Here is a 7,330-nt window from a genome sequence, read left to right as displayed (position 1 = left end):
GTTTGCTTCGATCCCAGAGTAAGGGGGTGATCGGCGTTCTGATCGGTCAACCTGGGATCGAGGATCTGCTTGGTGGACCTTGGATTGGCTCCCCTTCAAGGTGGTGTCGGCGTCTCGGGCTGTCTAATCGGATTTGGAATCGGGTCAAGGTCTGGCTTTCGTGTTTGAGTTCGACGTTGATCTCCAGATTTGTGGTTGGACTTGGCGTTGGCACGGTGGTGCAGTGCTGCTTCTGATGGGGGCCCGAGAAGCTGCCAAGGAGATTGTTGCCAGATCGACGACGGTGGTCTGGGTGAGGAGGTGGATGAGAGAGAGAGAGAGAGAGAGAGAGAGAGAGAGAGAGAGAGAGAGAGAAGTGTAATTTATTAATTAAAATGAGGGCAAAATTGTCAATAAATGTTAAATTGGGTAAATAAGAGTAAAAAACTCTTAGTGGAGTAAGTGGACAATTTTTAAGCTGAAATTGGGTAAATGATCACGGTCCCTAAATTTCTATGTATTTATCTCTATTTTGTTGTATTTTATTTTATTTTGTTAAAATGACAAAACATGCTTAACTCATGAGGGAAAAAAATATCCAACAACTAGCCTCCTTATGAAGCTTATCTGTCAAAGAAACCCTCCACAATCTTGGTTTTGAATCCTCTTTTCAGACCGAGTGGTTCACTTCAGCTCCGACTATTATCTCGGATGCCCTATTGTATGATCTAAATCATATTTGATGAATAAAATCATTGTTCATTGTTCAAAAAAAAAAAAAAAAAAAAACCCCTCCACAATCTCATATTGCTAATAACAATGGTTCCACGAAAGAATGCTTGTTCATAGTAAGTTTCAACAGATTAATTGACTTTTTTTACATCATAGAAATGTACCATGTCTTATGCACACGCATTTCTCATTTTGACTTAATTGGCGAACTACTAATAACAAATTAATAAATGCATCGCATTGGTATGTTTTTTTGATGATTTAGGTACGTTTCTAATCATTTTAAAAGGGTTATTATCAGAAATGTTACCTGAACTTATCCTCTATCTTATCCATGGTACCTGAACTTCAATTTTGATCACAACCAGTATCTGAACTTTTCGATTTCATTTCAAATGGTACCTATCACTAACTTCAGTTAATGTTCCGTTGAAAACTAACATGTGACTCATTTTTCAAGGATAAGCTTGTAAAATTACTTTTTTTTCCCCTTAATTTTTTTTTGTAATATCACTTATTTTCACTTATATTATGACTAAAAAATGAGATAATCAAAAAGAAAAACATTCAACTTCAATTAAAAATATGAATGATAATGTTTTATAGCTTGTCAAAAAAAAAAATGTTTTATAGTTTTACTTGAAATGTTTTGTCTGTATCTATAAAAAAAATTTATTTTTTGATGAAATCTTGTTTTAAATTTTTATTTTCATAAGAGAGTAGAGATACATTTTAATTTCTATTTTTAATTGAACTTCTATTTATTAACATATTAATTGACCAAAATATTATTTACTATTTTTTAATAAATAAAATTATTTAAATGGGTATTTTCGTCAAACTACTCTTGAATATAGGTCATGTACTTTGCACATGTCAGTTTTTAACGAAACATTAACGGATGTTGGTGATAGGTACCATTTGAAATGAAATCAAAATGTTCAGGTACTAGTTGTGATCAAAATTGAAGTTCAGGCATCATCGATAAGATAGATGATAAGTTCATGTACCATTTGTGATAATAACTCATTTTAAAATTTTAAGTACCGAACAGTTTGATTCACTTAAACTCAACTAACTCTTACAAGATTAAGTAATTTTAATAAAAGAATAAAACCTAGAGATTTTTGACATAAATTAAAGCGTCTTTAGCAATGCTAACCACTTTTAAAATACATCTGCTTTAGTTTTCTCTATTTTAACTAGTTTAGAATTTATATTATTTATTAATAGAATAAAATGCATTTATAAATTACATAGAACAACGCACAGTACCATTTGGTCTAGTGGTATAGTCTTCCCTTCGTAAGTGGGAGGTTATGAGTTCGACTCACGAAAAACTAGTTGTAACATTTGAGTTATTTACCAAAGGAGTGCATTTAAATTAATAAAAATAATAGAGAGCTTCATCTCTCTTTCCATATTTAAGAGTGATATAGTTAAAATTTAAATTGAAGAGTCACTTAGAGCTTCTTTAGCAGACTCTCTATTGTGGCTCCTTAGCTATTTTAGAGAGCATGTTTAGCTTTTTATCTATTTTAGCAGCTACAGCAGATTCCTAAGTGGCTCTCTATTATAACTTTTAGCTATCTCGCTCCTAAATATAGAGAGCGGGATGAGACTCTCTATAATTTAAAACATTCATTTTAAGTTATTTTATGTAATTTATAAATACATTTAAACTATTTAATATTCATTTAAAAAATAATATAAATTCAAAACTAGCTGAAATAGAGAGCATTGATACAAACGTAATTATAAAGTGGCTAGCTAAAATGACTTTTTAGCTACTTTAGCTAAAATTTGACTCAAAAATGGCTAGCATTGCTAAAGATGCTCTTAGAAGTTTGGTGCAGCTGCTAAAATTGATAAAAAAACTAAATAAACTCTCCAAAATAACTAAATAGTCAAGATAGAGAGTCTGCTATAGCACTCCAAAATAACTAAATTTGCTACTCTGTTAGCCGAGATGAGAAAGGTTCTGCAAATTTTATGGGTATCGAGAAGAAAAGAAGAGAAGATAATAATCAATTCAATTATTGAAGATAAGAAAGTAATTGAATGATTAAATAATATAAAAATAATAAATTTTAATTCAAATTATCTAAATATTTCACAGCCCTTGGATCAAGATTGAGCAAATCTAATGACAATTGAGCAAATAATCCTTGATCAGTAGCTGACCAGGTGAACAGGGCTGACTCCATGATATTTAGTAAATTGGAAAAAAGAAAATATAAACCTAGAGAAGTAAATTTACGGAAGAAAAAGTGCAGAGAGTTATGGAATGTCTGTAAATTACTAAATTTAAATGGAAATTCTGTCAACTGTTTTACCCAGATGAGAAAGAATTAACTAAAGCAGTAAATTATTCCCTTCCAGAGTTTCAGAGCGGGCCTGCAGCAGCAACATAAGGCGCTGAAACTTTTGAATTCCCAAGTAAAGCTTTGCTTGAACGGTGTGACAATACCGCGTCGTTTTTTTTTTTTTTTTGCCCCATCTTTTCACGTTTCTTTGTTTTTGTTAATTGTTACTTTTGTCCTTTATGGACCGCGTCGTTTACGTGTTTCAGTTGGGTAGACTTGGCTGGGCAGTTTAGTACCTAAATTAACGGCTGTGGTTTCTTTTTCTTTTTACTTTTTTTGGACGTACTTTTTTCCTTTTTTAATTGGGTCTTGGAGTTTCAACTTTGAAGTGGTCTTATCATCATGAGGTTATTTTCGTCAACCAAATTCCAATCTTGATTAATATGGATTTCTTTGGCATCAACACATGGACGCCTTGTAGCTTAATGCATTTTTTTTTAATAATAAAAGTAAGTTTTAATTCAAATTTTTAATCAATTGGTATTACTGACTTTTTGCCAGTAGATATCCCTTACAACTGCAACAATAAACATAAATTAAAACTAAACATCCACTGACATCTCAATCTGAATGGATTCTTGATAAGATTGGCCAACTAACGAGCCAAAATGACTAGAAACAACAATAAATAGAACAAGTGGCCACAATTGTAAACTATTAGATTAGTCATCTCAGGAATTCCCGATCACATAAAAAACATGCTAATACTAAAACACATGTTCTTGAACCAATAGGAAACTGGGTTCTGGTAACATTATATCAGCTACCCAACATATTAGCTACCCAACTCTAGACAGATGCTGGAATCCATGACTCGAATAAGTATGGACTTATTTGAGATAAGAAAATAGTTCCAAAAACTAGCTAGACAATTGAAAACAAAACCAAGTAAATAAGAAAAGTGCAATGTAATTCATGAGTCATTTAGCTTAGTGGTTAGAGCACCCACTACTTATGTACGAAGTCATGGGTTCGAGTCACCATGGGGGCAGGAGTGAAACCCTTTGATCATCTTTTAAATATAAGAAAAAAAAAAGAAGAGGGTCATCCATTCCACCACCACCAACATTACTCCACCATCCTTGTCAAATTAGTGAGATCCGTCTTAAACCACGATAAGCACATCCATCTTCTAACCTAATCAAATTCGAGTTGACTACCAAACTTAGACATCAATCACCTAGATACATCAAAGTTACTCGACGTCAGCCATAATACTGTTGTCACACCATGGCCCTAAAACCAGCCTTCAGCTTTAGCCCAATTTGTTTTGAGCCTACCACCAATCCAACCTTACTAATCTAAAGCTACTCCTAAACGTCAATCTACATTTAGGATTTCTCTATGACCAACAATAGCTTGGTGCTAGCATGCCACGTCCTAAACTTGCCCAGAGAGTTAGCAAGGGAAGATATGTATTCGTGTCATTCTGGCTTGAGTTGAATGAGAATTGTTTTAATTCAAAAAAAGTACTATAGCTTATTTTATAATTCAAAGCTAGGAGAAATATAAAAATAAATAAGCAAATGAAATTAACTACAATTGAAATTAAGGTACAACTCAAAAAAATTAAAAATAGCAATAGAAAATTAATCCCATATAGAAATTAAGGTATAATTAGAGTAACAAATATAATTTCCTATAATACAAATATAAATTTTACCTAATAATTTTACATTGGTTCGGTTCGGTTATTTTTCGGTTTATTATAAGCACTAATCGAAAACCTCACCGCAAGCATCGGTATAGTTCGGTTTCAGTTAATTTTTGTCAGTTCCATGAGGTTTATCGGTTTTAGGTTCCAAAAAGTCCACCCCTACAGTCAATACAAACCAAGAAAATACCATTGTACGACTAGTTATACAGCTGATCAAAAACTCTATAGGACATAGATAATCCTCACTACCACTATCAAGAAATTATGACACTCTGGACCACCAAAATGAAAATGATTATTCTACCTAGTCCCGCAAAACCTATACTATTGACCATTAGATCTGCCAACAAAGAGACTGCAAATGACCTGCCATGGAAAGAGATTGTTCAGACTCCCTAAACAACATCTACCATAAGCTACTGATTAAAAACTGTAATTAGTAAAAATCAAGTAAACCAAAAGGAGAATCAGGAGAGGATATTGAAGCAAGGGCCTAAAAAACCTACATGTTCGATGGTGGAAGTCAGGGTGAAGCCTTGATTGTCATTGCCACGCTAAAAGCAAGCGCGCAATTTAACTCTGTAAAATGTAGTTGTCAGTATAGAATAAGTAGGGATCGTTCAAGCCCGGGATTGAGGGTACACCTGTAATTGCATAAACAAATAAATAATTAATACAAGTATAAAATATTATTTACAAAAAAAAAAAACAAAGAATGAAAATATATACAAGTAAACACAAATAAGGGGGTTTTAGAATTAAAAAAAATCAAAAATTAAAATAAATAAAATAAAGAAAATGTAAAAACACATATACAAGAGTGGAACGCAAGGAACAAAGATCAAAACCACATCCATATGAATGAAATCCAATCACAAATCCTATAGTTGATCTTCTACGTCATGAGAAAAAAGTTGACAATGTGAAACGTTAGAAAGCAAACGATTTCCCATATTTGACTTTCCTTGAATAATTAATCTAAGTGAAATCACTTAAATTAATCCTATTGAATATGCAATCATAGTCTAGAAAGCTAGCTACTCAAGAACACATTCAATGCATGAAGAACAAAGAAAGAATGTCAACCAAAGTGCACAACCTAGTATGAAAAAGTTCATCTATTTGCAATTTTCCTTAATTGATTTTGACTTTTGTCCAAAGCCTTTACTACTTATGACTTAGGGTCACAAAACTGTTAGGTGAATTGTTTACCTAAATCTAGCTTCAATTACATGCATACGTCCTAAGTTGGCCACCAAAGAACACAAACATGCAAAAGTTTTCTGTAATCCAAAATCAATCAAGCAATCTCACATAAGCAACATAAAAATCAACATATAAAGAAATTGCAACTTTATTTCAAAACATAGAGATGGGCTTTAAACTTTGCCCTTAACGTCATATTAACTAGAATTCATAACTCTACGAATCAAACAAAGGAAAACAAAATAAAGTATGAAATACACCGTGAAAGATGAATGACAATGCCTTGAGACGAAGAACTTGAAAATTCTTGAAAGCAAGCAATCTTCTAGAGACGACACAAGGGTGGATGGTGGCTAGGATCTTGATGTATTGCATGACTTCTTCTCCTCCTTGGTTGAGACGCAGAGCTTATGAAGATTAGAGAATGGAGAGAATTTTTAGTGTGTAGAATTATGGGAGAAGTGGTGTCAATGATGCTCTTATTTATAGGAGGATAGCAACTTGGTCTCCAAGCCCTCAAGATTGATCCACACAGCATTAGCCAATCAGATAATTCCACATCATCCTTCCTATGTCATTTAACCAATAAGAAGCCTTCAAATTAGCACCTTGATTCTAGAGAGATTATTTTTGCATTAATTACATGATTATTTTCTGATTTATCTCCTTAAATTCGGCCAAGGATGGAGTGTAGAGTTCAAGGAATGTATCTGGACCTGTTTTCAACCTTCCTGAATATTGTAAATCCCTTAAAAACGTCACTTTCTTGAATATTCTTTTATTTTCACGGAAAATCATGTATTTATGCCCAAAAATTACTCCTTTTACCTCCAAGACCCCTATAATATCTAGGGTTCTTCATTTTGCTGAAAATTTCCAAGTATTCTAGAAGAATCTTGAGTTTTGAGTCATCTTGATGCCACGTGGTCTCTTAGTACCCTCAGGTTTCCTAGCCTCGTCAAGATTCCTACTTTGACTGGGATTCCTAATCGGACTAGGAATACTCCATTTCTTCATTTCAGCTCATTTCTGCATCCCTTGTGCCTTGCCTTTGTCATCTCCAACGTCTCACATCATTCTCATGTGTCTTTAAGCTCATTTCCTTGTCATTTTCTCCAATGTACCTAGAAAATAGAAACTAAATTAAAATTGATTTAGTAATGGAAATAACTAAGCAAAATATGAAGAGTTAAATATTAAAATGTCGCATTAAAATGCTCCTATCAGTCATCACTGAAAGAGTCGAAATTAGTTGGAGTTGGTCCTCTGACCATTAAACCCTGTCGAGCTGCGAGTCGCCGTGTGAACTAATGCTGGTGAGTGTGAAGTAATGAACACTTCGGGTAAATCAAAATCAGCTTGAATCTCCACCCAACTGAACTCCACAAAC

The sequence above is a fragment of the Rosa chinensis genome, chromosome 5 (assembly GCF_002994745.2).
Source record: "Rosa chinensis cultivar Old Blush chromosome 5, RchiOBHm-V2, whole genome shotgun sequence".
Classification (NCBI taxonomy): Eukaryota; Viridiplantae; Streptophyta; class Magnoliopsida; order Rosales; family Rosaceae; genus Rosa; species Rosa chinensis.
Note: the sequence above shows the minus strand (reverse complement) of the source record.